Here is a 19,368-nt window from a genome sequence, read left to right as displayed (position 1 = left end):
TTATTGTTATTTCCTCAGTATTTACTTGGGTCTCAAAGTGGGGAAACCTTCAGTCATTAAATATTTCTGTGTGCGGGTGAACTGCACAGGTAAAATCAAGTGTGATGTTTGGAGGTAAATAATTGACCCACTGAGTCAATATGCCATTAGAGATCATTTACAGAGTATTTCACACAAGTTTCAGGTTGTACCGACAGCAAACTACTCACCAGCTCTGATAGTGTTCTCAGTTTATACTGGGTTAACATTGAAAACCTTTTAACGTCATTAAAAATACACACATCTGCATAGTAATAGATGCAGTGAGGAGGATAAACCTTCTGATTGGAACAATAATAGACAGGTTGCGTTGGACAAATACTGTGTTTTTATTTCTTGAAATTAAGACATGATACAGATTTTGGACTGTTCTCAGTTATAAATGAGAGAAGTTGCAGGTCTGAGTGTGTTCAAGTCTTTTTGTATGAAGCATCTTTAGATTTTATAACTAGGAAACATCTAGTGGTTATGATGATTAAGGCAGGAGGCTCAGGAGCTAAGTGAGAAATGTGGTAATGTAGTATAAAGAGACAAAGTCTATGTCAGGAGGAGGTCGTGGATGGATGAACTTGACACAGGAAAGTGTTTGATTCCATGTCAAACCTAGAATGGCATGTTACAGCCAAGGAGCTATCAGAGGTGGGGGGTAGATTTCCTGGAAGACAAGTTCAAACATTCATGACAAAAATACAGATATCCCCTGACATAAACTCACAAAAGTTTGAAGTCACAAATATCCAAGAAAAAAGTCACAACTTTTAACAGTTTGATGGGGTTTAAAATGCTCAGGTCATTGTGGTGTTGTTTTGCGCTACAGGTGGGGTCTGTGAACAAGGTCCAGAGTTTCTCCAGCTCTCTGACTCAGCTCCGATTAGAGGCTGAATACCTGTGATTGGTTCCTGGTGAGAAGAGAATGATGTTTGATCATGTTTCCAAACTGCCTCAGAGAGGGGGAAAGGGTGAGTGTGTGGGTGTGTGTACATTTCTCTGGTTGGGTTTGAATCCAGCCTTGTGAGAACATTAATGTGTGATGGTTAGGTTTTTTTTTCAATTTCTCTATCATTTAAACATTCTCCATTTCACCTTGTTCAAGACAATTGAACTGTCATACAGCAAATTAAGTAACAAAAATAAACGTGCCAGATAAATTGTCCAGTCTCTACAGCTTATCTTGATAAAGAGCTTGTTCTACATCAGCCAAACACGACATGTTGTTTGACAGCTTACATAAAATATGAACAATGAAAATAAAATAGATAAAATGCAACATAGGCTAGTGAGACTTGATGGCTATAGGATAATTATGCTGCATTGTTATTGTTAATGTGCAAGCAAGACAAGTGTGTGTGTGTGTGTGTGTGTGTGTGTGTGTGTGTGTGTGTGTGTGTGAGAGAGAGAGAGAGAGAGAGAGAGAGAGAGAGAGAGAGAGAGAGAGAGAGAGAGAGAGAGAGGCAGCCTCTGCCATTTGCTGAGCCAGTCGTGGGGGCGGGGCTTGTCTGGTTGGGGGTGGTGCTGCTGCAGACTTACCTCATTTCCAGGCGGAGCTGAGCGGGTAGAGAGCGGAGTGCTGTGTGTTGACTTGGCAGGACGCGGACTGGCCGGTGAGTCGACGCCGGACACAAGGAGTGTGAAGAAGCAGCGACTGGCTCCGACAGCCGCCCCGTCCTCACTGCTCTCCCCCCGGGCAGGGTGCACCGCGCCGGGGCCGGAGCTGCCTCTTCCCCCGGCTGGCTCCACCACTCAGCATCACACCACGGTGTCTGTGTTCCGCCACCTGGCTTCCCCCGCCGCTCCGCTCCGTGTGTGGCTGTGTGTTGCACGAGGACGCACTTGCAGCCGTTTGTGTGTGTCCGCACTCTCAAGGACTGACTCGGGGGTCTGGATTGAGATCATCGCCGCCTGCTCCTGCAGATTCTGGATGGATTTTTGAATGGTCCCCCCCCTCTTCTCTGGATTAGGAGATGGAGTGATACACGGCTCACAACAACAGTGGAAGTAACAGCCCCCCTCACCGCCCCCCCACCCCCCAAGCTGCCGACACGGTGAGGGCAGATTTTCACTTCTCTTCGCCTCTGTAGCAGATGAAGAAGCTCAGAGTTCACTCACAGCACTTTAAACCTCCGTACGCGTGCACGAGAGTGATGTGAGTGCGTGGCTCTGCTGCTGCAGGATTGTGTGTGTGTGTGTGTGTGTGTGTGTGTGTGTGTGTGTTCCATGTGACCTGTGTGTTGGATAAGGTCTAATTGAGCTACATTCTTATCCACTGAGCCATGCTCAACCCCCCCCCCCCCACCACCCTCCTCCTCACACACACATAATTCTGGGAATAACTAATCATTGAAGTGAGTCAATATTTTCTCAATAATTCATGACATAAGCAGATATTTTCAGTCTCTCCCAGTCAAATCTTCAGGTCATGACTGTTGACCCACTTCCTACTGGATGCATAATGAATTTCTGAAACACACATCCAGTTGTTGTAGTGTCTGGACCGAGAGCAGCTGAATGAGGACCGGAGGCTTACATCTGTGCTGCCGACCGTCACAGGACGTCACACGCAGGTTTTTTATTTGACAGTTGAGTGTGAGAGGAGCAGGTTTTACACATGGAGGGGAAAATGAGCGGATGTGGAATGAGCTTAAATCTCATAACTTGATGTTGGTTTACTGGGTCAGATGATCCATGTGGATGTGAGCACGTTCACACGCTGCTGCTCAGCCTCTGCTGCTCGCAGTCTCTGTCCAACAGAAACACTGTTGTTACTCACTCAGTCAGTCAGTGTGTGTTCATGATGTGGAGTTGCTGTTAATGAATCTGAGCTCTGCCTGCAGACATTTCACTATAAAAGCTTTAAAAGACACAAAGAACAAAACCTTGAAACTTGATTGGAGATTAGTGTGTCAGTACATTTGTCCACCTCCACTTAATGAGTTAGATTATTTTTTATTTCAAACTCCTCAGTGTCATGTGATTTGTTTGGCTGCACTGGAAGCTGATCTTGTACATGAGCTGCACTTCTGCTGCTGCTGTGTTTCTGTTGGCTGGACGTGGTGTTTTTTATTTTTTATTTTTTATGTCTTTGGTGGCTGGTACTCGCTGGTCATAGGTCTTATCATAGATAATTTGAGCACATGCTCAGTTCTGTGCCAGGAGTGAAATCTGAAGGACTTTTACAGTTGGAAAACAAACAGGATCAACGAACAAGTCAGAAATCCAGCAGGAGGTGATGAAAATGAAGTTTCTTATGGATGATACAATAACAAAGGGGTTAAAAGTGGAACATCTGGAAACACTTCACTTACTCACACAAGACAGTATAAGATATAGATTTAGCCAGGAGCTCCAGTCCGTTTCTTAACACCACACACATCTTCAAACACACACGAGGTTTGACAAAGCAGAAAACATGGTTCAAGATCAAACGCTGACTCACTGCTCAACCAAACTCACCCAGATGAATAAAATCTTATATATTTGACCAAAAAGCAGAGACAAGTAAGTGAACACAAAGTGGATAAAACAGGGTTTTCCTGCTTAGAGGTGACAATCAACAACATTCTAGTACTTGTTTTCACAGAAACATCCTAACAAGCATTAACTATGTGGATTTGAAGTTTCTATTTTTTTACACTCTTTGAAACGCTTCCCTGAAGTAACGCTAGATCCCACCATGTAGTGCAGACGTGTCTCAAAACACAGATTATTTTGAAAAGTGAGACCGCGAGGAGGAGAATCAAGAAGACAGCTGAAACAGTGCAGACATCACTTGCCAATTCGCTTAGTTGATGTTAACCTGCTTGATTCTGTTACAGACAGGGCAAACCCTGGATGAAGTATTACACCTCTGTCCTCAATGGACTCTCTGAGTTGTTTTAGCTTTGACCAAACTGTTTCCTCAGCACTGAGCATTGCTTGTTGTTGAGTTATTTTTAGGAGGAAGCTGGACAACAAACTGTCCCTATCAGACTTCTCCTTCAAATGCAGCCGAGGAAGGCTCCTACAGATAGATCTTTAATTGTTCAAACTATGTGTTGATGATGAAGTAGACAGCACTGACCCAGTCTGACCTTCACACTGTCAACTTAAAGTCCTTTAGTTCAAGGTCAGAAGAAGCTTATGACCGGTTTCTGGTCCTTTGACTAGTTGGTTTTGGTCCCCAGCTGCTGCTGTCTTTTCACAGCCAGGCCGGTCATTTGCAGTTTCATCAGATAATTATCACTATGAACACCTTACACTCAGTCTTTGATTGATTATCAATATATGATATTGATTAGAGCAGCTATAAATGCAAAAAGAAGATCTCTAGGAACATGTTCATAACAAATCTGTATTGAAACACTGTGAAGGAACCAGTGACTGAATATTACACAAAGACACAAATACACGGTTCTAACAGCTCTGACTTCTTCACTCTGCTGCTGCTTCCTCTCACTCCCCCTACCCCCAAAAGAAAGAAATCCTGCCATTTTGCCATTTGGCACGTGAAATGCGTAATGGGTAAATGTGACTTGTCAATGTCTCTGTATTGTGTTGACTGTGTTTGTTTTAGACATGAGCTCCCAGATTAAAAACAAAGCAAAACAAAAACAGTTTACAGACAAATCGGTTGCGTGTCTCCCACCGCCTCTCGTATCCTCTTTCTAATAACAAGCTGAACTCTCATCCTGAATGTTTTAGCGAGGACTGTTTACATATTCATCACTTGTTAGAGGGTGTGCCAAAGCGCCGTGCTGCGAGGGAACAGGCACCAAACCCCCTGTAGTAGTAGCACTAGGTTCCCGCTACCACGGCCGACTCCACTCTTCACCCGTCTGGGAAGTGTAAAATCTGATTTAGTAAATGAGAAATGTCATTTACATTCGCTAGGAAATCCCTCAAGTGTGCGATTGGAATTCCTGATTAGTTGACCGAGTCTGGCTGCCGGCCACCGAAGACCCATTTCACACCTCACCTCGGGCGCTTTTATGTTAATGCTGCGGTTTAGTGGGGGTTATTGGAGGGAGCCGGTGACGCATGTGCGAGGGTGTGTGTGTGTGTGAGAGAGAGCTGGACCCTACTAATAACAACACAGATAAACCACAGTTAAAAGGTTAAGTCAGCCAGTTTGACATTAAAATCAGTTTTCCCACATTGCACAGCACCAATCAGTGAGGAAGAAAAGTCAAGGTAACAGTAGAGGCCACTTTAATAGATCTACCCAGGTTGGACACTTTTTCCTTCAGAACTACCTTCATTCTTGATGTCACAGATTCAACAAGGAGCTGGAAATATCTCCCACAGGTTTTTGTCTATATTGTCTTTATTGTCTTCATAGCTGCCTAGGGCTGAGCGATAAATCGATACAGATAAATATACATATACATATTGCGAAATAACTTTTCCTCAATAGAAATAAGAGACATGGTAGATATAGAGTTGATAGATTTAATTTGTCCATGTTTTGACAGACAATATGAATAACCAACTAGAAAATTTCCTCTCGGGAAATTTTGAATGGGCCATGGGAGCTACTGCCGGTTGTGCCATCTCTGTCAACATGGGAATCAAACCCACGATCTTAAGGTCAAGACAGAGCTGATCAGACAGACACATGATCATCTTTCTATAAGCACTGATATGGAGGAGCTGTAACCACATTAGTGTGTGTGTGTGTGTGTGTGTGTGTGTGTGTGTGTGTGTGTGTGTGTGTGTGTTGTGTGTGTGTGTGTGTGTGTGTGTGTGTGTGTGTGTGTGTGTGTGTGTGTGTGTGTGTGTGTGTGTGTGTGTGTGTGTGTGTGTGTGTGTGTGTGTGTGTGTGTGGACTCAATTAAAACAATTAATCTAATTAATTAGAGGCTTTGTAATTAATGAATCGCAATTAATTGCATTTTAATCGCATATAAATATTTGACCTGAGAACAGTGAGAAGCATTTTTTTCACATGGATTTTAGTATACCATTGAATGACTGAATAGCTTAAGCAACAAAACATTGTTTTTTTTTCAAGGTGGTACTTAACCAAGACCAACATGCAAATTATCGATTAATGAATTAATCGATATTTGATACAGATTTAAATGGTCTTTCCTGCCAATACACTATGATGATTACTGTAGTATTTAACTAGGCTACATAAATCACAGTAGCATAAACTGATTTGTTGAACGGACCAGGTGATGGGCTGACTGGTCCTGTCTAACTTCTGTGTACTGGGTGCCATTGTGCAGGGTGTTAAAGGACAATTCCGGTCGAATTCAACACGGGGGTGTATTTTCATATCATTTTAGGTCTAAAAGAATGAATCTGAAGATTTTCAGTTTAATCGCTCCTGTTTTGCGGTAGCTGCGTATGTCCGCGCATCGTCACGGCAGCAATGAATGGGAGTGGATGTAAGTTCCGCTGTTTAGGCTGTTTCCAGCCCTCAAAGCCGCAATTTTTTTCCACAGACAGCATCAGATGGCGACTCAAACATGCACCGAGAAGTTTATTTACTTCAAGCAAGCCGACATGTTTGTAAAACTAGATCTAATTCAAAGTCTCCCGGAGTCTCGCGCGAGACCCAGTTGCCGTGCGCGGTGTGTTCAGGAGCAGTGGGAAAAGCTACCGTTGTGTCATAAACACAGGAATATCAACTCTTGACTTGCTTCAAGTAAAAAAAAACTTCTCGGCGCATGTTTGATTAGCCACCTGACGCTGTCTGTGGAAAAAAATGTACACTTCAAGCAAGTAAAGAGTTGATATTCCTGTGTTTATGACACAAGCGGTAGCTCCGACTGCGCCTGAATACACCAGCACTGCAACTTCGGGCTCGCGCGAGACTCCGGGAGACTTTGAATTAGATCGACTTTTACAAACATGTCGACTTGCTTGAAGTAAATAAACTTCTCGGTGCATGTTTGAGTAGCCATCTGACTCTGTCTGTGGAAAAAAATTGCGGCTTTGAGGGCTGGAAACAGCCTAAACAGCGGAACTTACATCCACTCCCATTCATTGCTGCCGTGGCGATGCGCGGACAGACGCAACAACCGCAAAACAGGAGCGATTAAACTGAAAATCTTCAGATTCATTCTTTTAGACCTAAAATGATAGGAAAATACACCCCCGTGTTGAATTCGACCGGAATTGTCCTTTAAGCAGGGCCGTAGCCAGGATTTTTGAAATACCGAGGTCATAGTCGTGGTGCGCGGGGGGGTGGCGTCGGAAATTTGGGGCAATTTTATATTAAAAGGCTTCAATCTGGTGCACTTTGACGGATAAAAACTACACACATCATATTAGATTAATGCCATTTTTATGATATTATCATCACTAGCGATCATCCAGAGAAGACCCAACTTCACTGAATTCTGATGAGAACACACCATCTATTACAAACAGTAGACTAGCTCCTCACATTCGTAGCAGCCACAGAGTAGCAAAAATATTATATCATAAAGTTTAGTTCCAGCTCGAAAAAAAAAAGTCTGAAATGCAATGTGAAGGTCCTGGTTGTTAACATAAAGATGAACAGGTTTCTAGGGTGAAGTGTGCACTCTTTTTTTTTTTTACCATAGCTATAGCCTACTATTTTTGGGGTGACTTCCTTCTGGAGTGTCAGCTGTGTTCCTCACTTTGAAACAGGCCCAGGAAGTTTGTTTGCTTTTCCTTATAGTTACCACAAACATACATCTGACTGCTTCTTGTTGCAGCAAATTTTGGTTTGTGTTATAATTGGTTATTCACGTTGTTTAGCTATGTAGTATTTCACATTTCTATGCATATTTGCAAAATTGCTACAAAATTGCTCAGGTTCATTTTTTTATATGGAGATATGTAGTGTTTGTTTGCCATTACTTTCATTATTTCTGCTACGATGACCCCCGCCCCTGTCAGACATTACGATCGCGCACCCCCCCGGCAGTCGAAGCTTCGATTAAAATCGATTTTATGTCCGTGAAGCTTCGATTATCAAAATATGATAATCAGGTCAGCCCTAGTGTTTTCACACTTGGACTTCTCTCCTTCACTTAATGATCGTCGTATCATCAGGTCGCTCTGACTCCAAACAGCGAGGTGGCCCGAGACGGGTATTCGGCTCCTATTCCACTCATGTCCTCCCTATTTTCCAACTTTCACTTTATCTTGCATTCCTTTAGCTTAGGGCTGGGCAATAAAACAATCTCGATACGGGATGCGATTTTTGATTGATTCCTTCCTCTGGCACATGATCATGATTTGTTTCACTACTTTTATGCAACCGGTTCAAGGTCGGAATGTTGTGCAATTACTCCGTCTTGCAGTTCACAGAATGGGGGGCATTGTTGTTTCCGCCTGTGGCAGAAAAGGAGCCCACAGAGTTGAATCAACGTCTGTGTAAAAGGGGGGTCCAGCATGGGGTCTTCCTTGGGGACATATTATGGAATTATCACTTTTTGAAGGCTGTTGGTGTTTGGCTTGCCTACCGGCCCCATAAATGAGAATTGACAAAAATCCATGTGGTTTTACGAGCTGTTCCCTCAGTTGTCATACAATGATGTCATTCGTTTTCAAATTTGCATAATACCACCCCTACCTGTGAGTACTGGTACTAGTAGAGGGGGCGGGGCAAGCAGTGGTTCATTTACATTTAAAGGGACAGGCACTGAAAGCAGCAGTTCTGAACAGGGCTGTTTAGAGAGGATGAAAAGAGCTGTGATGTTTGATCCTTGGGGGATTTTGACCAAAGCATGTCACAGACATGTCTTTAAGACACCTGGGAACTATTTTAATCTGTGGGAAAGGGGCATAATATGTCTCCTTTTGTAGCATTATAGCGGGATCTGTGCTCTGAGCGTGCATGGAGAGGAAGACTATTCACAGACAGGTCCATTGTCCATGTGTTTATGAGAGAGTGCAGGGTAAGGTTCACATCTGACCGCCTGCAACAACTCCTTCGCCTCAATGCTAAATGGAGAAAAAAAAAACGAACCAGTCGAACCGAACGGTTCTGAGCATTTTCATAAACCGTTCCATCCCTAGTGTATGTATGTGTGGGTGTTAGCCACGTGGTGACTCATTCTGCGGTGTAACGGAGCAAATAATTACAGAGCTGTTTCTATATGTGATTGAACCTCACTATCGATGGTCAATGTGATCGGCCATGGATGCTATGTGATTACCAAGTCAGCCACCCGTTGCCATGGCGACGGGTGGCTGACTCGATTAGTTAATCAGTCATCAAGAAGAATAAATAGGAATAAAAGAAAACAGCAGATGTTCCAGGTTTTCTGCAGACGTACCTGCAGAGCTTCAGGTGTTTTGCATAACTGAAGCTCATTTTTAGCAGATTTTAATTTCAATTTCCTGCCTATGCCTGAGACAAATGAGGAATTTGTCCTGTTTCTGTCTGATAGTTGTGCTTTTGAAGAAGGAGCAGACTTGTTCAATTCCAGTGATCAAATAAATCAGGCAGGAATGTGAACATTGGAAATCTTCACATGGTTCATGAGCACATATTTGAAACATTGTGATTTTATTCTGGATCCTTTTGGCACCAGGTGAGAAGTCTTTTATTACACCTGTGTCCTTTGAGGAATCATTTTTTTTCATTAAAGTGTTGTAGGTGACAATTGAAACAGTAGTAAAACATTTCATTATTTTCAGATACAGAGCTACAGACGGTTCATGTTGACGTGATGGTTCACTGTGAAAACAGAAACTAAAGCTCCATGTTTGTTCAGTGTTTTATCTGAAGTCTTGATCCATGAAAAGATCTGAAACCATCCAAGTATAGTTAGTCCCCCCTTAGCTTCTCTCTGGTGCTCTAATAACACCAGGTGGATGGATGTCAGCCAATCATCAGAGAGGAGTCTCCTCTGATTGGCTGTTTTCTCAATGATCAAATAAAAATAGAACAGATTTCAGGAAACCAACTCTTGCAAGCGTTGGATAGTGGATCCAGGTGGGTAGCTTGGTGACTGCTTTGTTGTGACATCACAATGTCACAGAAGTCCTAACAGCTGATTTTAAGGCTTTGTTTCTGATATAAACATATTTATACTGTTTGAAACATAATACAAAATAATTGAATCATCATAATGATTTGTATTAAATTCATTCATGCATTCATTCAGATTGTCAGTTTGCTTTTCACTTTAACTCATTGAGTGCCAACCACGTAATTTCTTGTTTTTCGTTCCCATGTGTTGAGTACCAATAACGTAATTTTACGTGTTTTGCTTTTTTTTTTAAATTATGAAACTAGACACTTTAACACACCTTATGTTTAAATTTGGGGACTCTACGACAAGCAGAACTGAAATAGATGACGATCAAAAACTCATGACAGCTCATGATCTGGAAGTTTTTATCATAACTCGGCTTTTGCAAAGGGAGTTCTGCATGTGGATGCAGCGCAGCTGCTCTGCTGTCACCCGCGAGGCTCCAGCAGCTCGGAGCCGAACAGGAAGCTCTCAGCCGACAGTCCCGCCCGGTCTTCATCTGGAGCAACACCGTGTCCTCCCCAAGGTCCTCCCGTGGTAAAATGTGATGGTCTCTGGGCCAAAGCAGACTGGCATCACTGACCCGTACCACAGAAGGACCGCGACCACCTGTGGGACCGGTGTTCCCGACCTGCTGTGGCCGAGAGACCATCACATTCCGCGGCGAGAGGCTGTGACACGGCGCGGTGCGTCTGTGTTATTGTTGTTTCTTTGATCCAGAAATGCGAGTGTCAGAAGAGCGACAGGCACAAACAGAGCACCTTTCATAAAAGACGCTCTATCTCCTTTTCAAGAAAAAAAGCAGGGATTTTGGTGAAACCCAGCCATGTTTAGCTTTAGTTTTCTCAGGAACGGAGGCACGTAGAAACAAACGGTTTGTGGCCATTTGAAGCAGAAAGTTTTACCTTTCAAATGAGCCACAGTATGTCTTGGTGGCAATAATATAGAATACGCTGTGGCTCTACAAAAATTGTCAAAAATGGTCTAAATTGCCGGTACACTTGACTAAAACTTTGGAAAAGAGCGCGGCACTCAATGAGTTAAGGACCAATGGTTGGTCACAAATATTTAATGTCCAGCGGATCAGTTGGTAGTTCCCAGCATGCATTACATTAACTACCCCAGAAATATGATGCTGGTTGTTGTTACTGATGAGTGACAAGAAGTTAAAGGGCAACTTCGGTTTTTTTCAACCTGGGTCCTATTTTCGTATGTATTTATGTATATGTGAGTGATTGATAACATTTTTATTGAGGTCGCTCCAGTATTGAGCCCGGGGCAGCCGGCAGACAGCCTGCAGCCTAACTAACGCTCTTATATGGGGCAAGTGGCTCCCGTCAAAGTTCGCCGTATAAACGGTCATTTCTTTCAAACTGGCAGGCTCAGATAGTCACAATAAGTGTCCAGCAACATACTAGAGAGGAGAAGTGAATGAAATTGCCTTTACCTGTTGCTGGAGGTCGCTGTTTATTGTGATCTGAGTCTGTCAACAGGCGAGAAATCGCGTTCTCACCGTACGGTAGGCTACTGTTGCCAGGCAGACTGAGGTGAAGACCAGGTGAAGACACGATCCAAGTGATTTTTTTGTTGGATTAAAAAAATATGGCTGAATTTTTGCCTGATGTGGAAGACGCCGAAGCGGAATTTGATTTTGATGGCCGGCCGTATCTGTTTGAGCCGGAGTACACCGACGAACAGCTTGCGGCGAGAGACGCAGTTGTGCAACAGGCAGAGGGCACGGAAGCCGCTGCTGAAAGACAGCGCACGTCTGGAAACTGGTGGTGTGTTTGTGGGTGCTGTGCCCCCATGCCAACAGAGGAGGAATGCCTGTGTTGCAGGGAGTGGGACCTGCTGCAGCCAGCTGTGCTCGGGGACGGCACACGCTGTGTGACGGCCACAGAGGATTTCCCCCCTTTGACAAACAGGGCAGTACTGGAGACCTTCTTTTTTGTCCCCAAAATCAATTGGAGGCGTCGTCCAAGACCACAGGGACAAGATGGCAACCTATCTATTGAGTGAGTATATAATGTGACATATTTACCTTAGTGTATTTCATTTACTGAGAAAGATCTCAGGTATGAGTAATTACTGTTACAGTATTCATTTTGTCTACATAGTTTTCACAAAAAATAAAAGATTACTTCTTCTTCTCCAGCCAATGCAGACTTGTGGCCTATCGTGTTGTGCTGGAGTGGGCGCTCAGAGGGGAGCGCTTGGGCCGAGGAAATAGAAGAGTGTTGCCGAGCTGCATTGTTTTGGCGATAAGGAACAAGTACCCCTCCCCCACCGGCATTTACATTGGCTTCAAAGAGGCAGAAGACATCTACAGCATACTGTAAAAATTCAACATCTCACATATATTTATAATACTCAATAACTTATAGGCTAATAAAGTAATAAAAAAGAACAGCTGTGTTTCCATCTCTTTATTTCAAACCTCACACGGACACAGACAGAAAGACAGACACAGACCTGACCAAATCAGATCAGATCAGACCAGACCAGACCAGGGCTTTAGTAAGGTTTGAATCTAGAACTATGGCGTGCAAGTAAATCAGCCTTTTCAGGCCTCCGAACAGGAGCAATGTTGTGAGGTAGTCTTCGGCGCGGTTTGCGGCAGGGCAAAGGCTCTGTATAAACAATCGTCTGGTCGTCTCTTCTCTTCAGGACACGCTCCATGAGGTCATTGCGGAAGGTCTGCTTGGTCCTTTCATAGATGGGCTTTGCAACCCACTGTGCACTTTGTTTGGAGTATGAATATCTGTGCCGTAAATCACCTAAGGCAAAAAGAAAAACAACATATAAATTGTAGTTTACCATGTCATTGATGCATATTATTTTTTCGGGTAGTTTTAGGTGAATGCTTTTTCCTACCAGAAAATACAGTTACATACAATAAAAGTTTAGTTCTACCCCCACAAATGCCACTATGTTTCTCAGAAAATATTTACTCTGGACAGAATACTTTCCCAGGCAGTGAACAATAACATAAACAAGCTATAGAATTTCCTGTTGATATATCACATATTTACCTTCTGCTGTTGTTGCCTGTGGTCTGCCAACGTTGGCATTATGATCCAAAATTGCCAGCTGGGTGCGGGCCCTCATTGAGTCATATTTGAAATGCAGCCTCTTTTCAGCATATTTCAACATAGAAGAGTGGTAGACCTCCAGAGATCCTGTATTGCAAGTTCACAAACAATAGTGAATGCTACATCCACAGATGACAAATTATTGTAAATGTGAAATATTTGCACAACTATTAGTGACAGTGTGAGTTTGCTATGTGGGTGCAAAAAAGCAGCAAAGTTGATATTGTAGACCGTAATTGTAATTGCTATTATTGTGCTGTGGACCTGGAGAGCAGCGGTATTACTGGAGTCCTCACAACAGCAGACATTTTATGACTTAGTAATTGTAGAATAAATTTTGAATTTGAATGAAATACATTACTCGTGAAAGAAGGCATACCAGTGTGTTTGAAGCGTGCCATCTGCTTCAAGTCTCGCAGGAGATTTTTGTCCAATACCACTGCTTTGAGAGCCCGAAAAGCTGATGAATCTGCTTGGAGCCATTTCTTCCTTCTCTGCTGCTCCTCGGTCAAGGCTGGGTGATGACAGGTGTACTCAACACCATCCTCCTCCCATCTATGCACACCACAAATGTGATGCAGCAGGCCCTTCCAACGTCGGACAATATCCTACAAAAATGAAAAGAGTCTCCAGATTAGATTATGTGTCTGGGACAGCACAATATGAATATTTACATTATACCTGGGTGAAAACAATCAGAATAAAGTATAGTAAAGTAGAGAAAAATAAAGTCAGTATAAAGTTACAAATAAGATAAAGTATTTTATCAATAATTTTTTCTTACATTTATGACAAAATGATCTCTACTAAATGCTAAGTGTAATGAAAATACAAATAATCAGTGTTACCTCTTGATCACCTTTAGATGAGCTACATGACCAATACAGGTGGTTGGAGATGGATTTGACCCATGCCTGGAGATCTTTGTTTTCTGCCTTCTTGGAAGCAGCCACAAGTTTCTTCTTCACGCCTAAATGAAACAACAACAACAACAAAGAGGCATCCCACATTGTTTTGAGTTATAACGGGACGATGTATACAACATAAAATATATTTGTATTTGTTTGTAGATATGTTACTTACTTTTGTTGACATGCCAGGGGTCAAATTCATGGTGGATGTTGCTGTATGTTTCCCTCATTATTTTTCTGATAGATGGCGACCTATCTGTTGTCATAACACCAACTTCCACACCCATGTATAGCAAGTGGTTCAGCCCCCTCTGGAACCCCATTGCCTCCATCGCCACAGAGCTGGATGCCTCTGTAACCTAGAGCATAACAATGTCTCATCATATATGACATATGTACATTTTTTGACAACCAGTCAAATTAGCTTTCAAACAGATGTGTTATTTTTATCTAATATGGCATGCTGAATTACCTCAACCAATTCAAAATGCACGATTTCTTTTGTGGCATCGTCTTGGAAAGAGTAAGTTGAGTATTTGCTGCTGTAACCTGGTGACGAAAACAAAGTGTATATTTTGTGACATTACAATGACAATAAGAAACATTAAAATTTCGACAAAGTAAATTGCTTACCAGGACTATCACATCTGGCATCACCACAGAGTTCAACTGCCTTTCTAGAAGTAATGAGGCGCTCCATGATTTTTTCATGTTGGTCTCTGTATGCATACTGGATGACTGGAATGAGGTAGGTTGACTGAACACCATAAAACTGAGTTTGCCTCGGCATTTGGACATTTAGTAATTCTGCCCACTCTGCAATGCTGGTGTATGTAGCTCCTGTAAAAAGTATGGCTGCAGATACCAATAAATTATTTTCAGCCATTCCTCTTCTATCAGGACATGATGCCCACTTCCCTGAGTGTCCATTCAAGCAGTTCCACTCTATTTTAATTTGGCTTGATTTAGTTGTAATTTTCTTCTCAATAATGGCACACCCACATTGGCTGCATCTTTTAAAAAGTTCCATGAGCTTTGACTCATTTACAAGCCATTTTTTCTCCGCCCATCTTATTGGTGCATCTCCAGGGGGGCTTCCTGAGGCAGATGCAGAAGCAGATCCTGTGGCAGAAGATGAGGTGGTGCTTGGAGGTGCAAAACTGCTGTCTTTTGGATCATGAATATCCATCTCACCGAAGCTCATGCTCATGTCAGTCATCTCATCAGCATCTTCTGCATCCTGTTGAGACTGAAGAGACAAGATAGTTGTGGAATTTACAACTAACATAAATAAAATGTTGGCATGTTTTTCTTTTACAAAGTTGACAAAAAGCCATGTTACTCACTTGTGATATATCTTCAGTGTCTGTATGCGGGACAGTCAAAGTTGCAGTTGATGCAGTGGCAGTCTGGTTGTTGTACACACAATGCACTAGTGTCATTCCGGTAATGTTGAATTTGAATGGTTCAATTGTTCAGAAAAGGTGTTAGCACGGCTAAACTTACCATTGATCGTTCCCGAATAGGAGGTAGTGCAAAATACGTCCCAGATAATGATGGGTTAGTGGAGGGTGTGGTCTGACGAGGACTTGAAAGAAGAAGTTTCAAGCTCGACGAGAGATTAGGCCCTCTTGAAGGTTCTTCATCTGGTCTGTGTTTAGCTTTGACAGGCGTGGATTGTGGGACTGCATCAAATTCAGTTGCTTGTGGGAAATCAGCACCATCAGCCTCCTAAAAAAAATGAACAGCCAGATAAAACATTATTATTGTACAACTCGTAATTATATTTCTTTTATCTGGGTTTAGATTATGCCATCCTATCATATCAAGAAATCAAACTAATGGCAATAATCATAAAAAGTATATGCAATGTAGTAGCTACCAAACATTGTAACTGAGCTACATTTTGATCAAACAAACAACCAAACAGCGATCGCACACTCAAATAATTGATGCAGTATGAACAGTGTTTGAGATTACAGACTAGGTCAATTATAAATGCTGTCAGCGACGTATGTGCATCATTTGTCTGATTTTTGTCTGTAGTTGAAAGTTTACAAATGCTACTTGCTAATACAGTGCTTATATTTGCTACCGTGCCATACAGATAACCATGTCAACACAATGCATTGGCTAATAACATCACATTACCTCCACTCTGCCTGCAGCTGGTGTCTCCCATCTCGGGACTGCACTTTTCTTCAGATAAAGGTGCTTCGGATTTGGTCTCTTCTTTGACTGGCAGTAGTCATCTTGGTCAAAGTGGGCACTGCAGACCCTGTGATCGGCACGGCGCAGTGCATCGACAGGAGTGTTAGCATCCATTTGTAGCACAGCTAGCCATAACTTTAGCGTGTCCGTGTCGGAATAAGGGAGTCTGTGAAAGCTGCGCGAAGAGTAGCCCCTCATTTTGTTGGCACAATTCGGAAATGCGCACAGACGAACCATTGCTTCACAGTGTCCAACAGAAAAATCACTCGTGGCTTCACCAGGTCTTCACCTCAGGTCAATACGGTAGGCTACTGTTGTCAGGCAGACTACTACGTACTAATCCCAACCGGTGTCTTACCGCGAGTTATAGCGAGATTTCAGAACGCGATTTCTCGCCTGTTGACAGACTCAGATCACAATAAACAGCGACCTCCAGCTACAGGTAAAGGCAATTTCATTCACTTCTCCTCTCTAGTATGTTGCTGGACACTTATTGTGACTATCTGAGCCTGCCAGTTTGAAAGAAATGACCGTTTATACGGCGAACTTTGACGGGAGCCACTTGCCCCATATAAGAGCGTTAGTTAGGCTGCAGGCTGTCTGCCGGCTGCCCCGGGCTCAATACTGGAGCGACCTCAATAAAAATGTTATCAATCACTCACATATACATAAATACATACGAAAATAGGACCCAGGTTGAAAAAAACCGAAGTTGCCCTTTAACTATACCCTCCTCCTCCCCATCCCCTATTTTTAGCTAAATTGGATTGCATTGTGGGTAATGCAGGCACCAAAGTTTGATAAGGAAGAAGCTAGGGATAAAAAACGATGACGAGTCTGGCGTTGCTGCACTTTGGCACTGTGTGTAGGTGAATCTGCTGTCATTATCGGAGGAGAAAGATTATATAAGAGCCATTTGGCTTCCAGTTGATTGTACAGTAGCATCACTTCAGTATCTTATTGATCACTGATAGCAAAGTGAATATTTGGATTCAGACTCATAATCCAAAGCTTTTAAAGCCTTAAAGCTTTAGAGCAGGGGTACTCAAATACATTTGTCGAAGGGCCAGAATTTTTCTTAACAGGCACCTTGGGGGCCGCACATTCAAATAGGCCTAGATTGAAATTAAATTCACCTTTTTCGTCTAATAATTTAAATATTTTTATTTTACTTGTAAGCACATAATTTTTATTTATACACTTCATGGTGTTTTGTATGATATAAAATGAAAAATCTTGATGATTATCATATCATCATTTACATATCATGCTGGAGCTTTACACTGCTGACTTGTATCGTCAGACATGCCCTGTGATTTTCAACTTAAATATGACCTGACCATCACAGGTCTGACTCTGTTCTGAGGATTAGGGCCCGACCGATATGGATTTTTTGGGGCCGATGCCGATTACGATTATTAGGGGGAAAAAAACCTGATAACCGATTAATCGGCCGATTATTATTATTTTTTTATTAAGTTTTAAAATTTTATTACTATAATAATATATCTATATATATTATATAATATAGGGCCCGACCGATATGGATTTTTTGGGGCCGATGCCGATTACGATTATTAGGGGGAAAAAAACCCGATAACCGATTAATCGGCCGATTATTATTTTTTTTTATTAAGTTTTAAAATTGTATTACTATAATAATATATCTATATATATTATATAATATATAAATTAGGGCTGCCTGGTCGACCAAGAAATCATTAGCCGACTAAAATTTCATTGGTCGATTGGTTGCATGAAAAAAAACAAACATTTGAAGCCTGTCTTGTCAAAATGAAGTCAAAATCAATATGGGCTTTTATTTTGAAGGGCCAAATATAGGAAGTCATGACACGTGATACTTTTTTGTTGTTGTTTTTTTTACACGGCATGGCGTCTCTCTCTCTCTCTCTCTCTCTCTCTCTCTTTCTTTTCAATCAAAAGCGATCAGCGGTTGCTGCCGTGCCCGGCACCGTGTCAAAGCGCTCACCGGCGGTCAGTCTCACAGCAGTGTCACGGAGCAGAGACATGATAGTCCCCGCTGCAGTCAGAGTCCCGCAATGCTCCACACCGCGGACCCCCCGCCCATCACACAGCCTCAGCTCAGTCACTCACCCTCATCTACTGTGTTTATTGGTGATAAATGCCAGTATATAACGGTAAAACCCGACCCCGACCGGCTTGTTGAATCTCGGACCCAACACGGCCGGAGACGAGCATTAATTCATTAATTCACAACCCGACCGCGGTGTAAAAAAAAAAAAAAAAAAAAGTGAAACGGAAAGCCAGTGGCAACACTGGTTTTGAGACAGATCAGTCACTCTGCTGTGTGCTGTGACTGAGGTGGTAGTGGATGGAGTTTGTCATGAGGTCGGCGCCGGTGCGGGGGAATCTTTTCAAAGTAAAACCAAGTTTTATTCCCTGCATTTTATTCCTGAAAATATCGGCGACAATCGGCGAGTTTTGGCCTATAATCGGCCGATTTAATCGGCTCGCCGATAAATCGGTCGGGCCCTACTGAGGATACAAGTCATTGGTCCTGAAATGTGTGTTTCTCTTCTATAACGCACATTCTACATCTCGGAGGCGACGTCTTTCCACACATGGGCTTCCTTCACCTTTCAAACGAGGCAGAGCTCAGTGGGAAACAGTAGGAGACACAGGCCGATGGAACCGGGACACAACAGCGGGGGAGAAGCAGGTCGTGCAGCTGTGCGCCGCAGACGTGCACGGAATGCGCGTGGCTACGGCTTTTGAGTTGTGAGCGTGCATGACGCGCGGCTACATTGAATGGGTTTGAGCGGGCGCAAAAGACGCTTAATCTGAACGGCCCCCCATGCATGATGCACACACAGTTGAACCAAGACAGCGGTGAAAATCACCCACGGTCTCTGCAGACAGGCAGGGAAAACCCTGCAGTCCAGCCTGCTCCCCAAATTTTCACGCATGGTGATTTGGGTTCGTCGGCGTTTCTGTATCCCAGTGCAGGGCCTCACTAGCCTCGTAAACCAGCCTCTCGCGGAAATGCATTTCATTTCATTTCTCGGGAGAGTCTGGCCTCATTCCCCCTGCAAGCGTTTGGGGTGGGCGGGAGCTGGGCGGGAGTAGTAGCAAAGACGGTTTAATATCTTTGGTAGTAACGTTGACAGACAACCCCATTCAGCCAATCAGCAAGTT

General features: G+C 43.0%; 1 protein-coding gene across 1 annotated transcript in view; it reads left to right on the top strand.

The window, feature by feature from the left end:
* Positions 1-1,858: 1,858 nt before the first annotated feature.
* Positions 1,859-19,368, top strand: part of large2 (LARGE xylosyl- and glucuronyltransferase 2) — a 128,660-nt gene continuing 111,150 nt past the window's right edge. Inside the window, exon 1 of the mRNA XM_085768983.1 lies at positions 1,859-2,081. The gene's annotated coding sequence lies outside the window, so the exon portion shown is untranslated. The remainder of the gene's footprint in view (positions 2,082-19,368) is intronic.

The sequence above is a fragment of the Trachurus japonicus genome, chromosome 3 (genome assembly GCF_045865225.1).
Source record: "Trachurus japonicus isolate A0001 chromosome 3, Traja_1.0".
In the NCBI taxonomy this organism is placed as follows: domain Eukaryota; kingdom Metazoa; phylum Chordata; class Actinopteri; order Carangiformes; family Carangidae; genus Trachurus; species Trachurus japonicus.
Note: the sequence above shows the minus strand (reverse complement) of the source record. Positions and strands in the feature narration are given on the sequence as shown.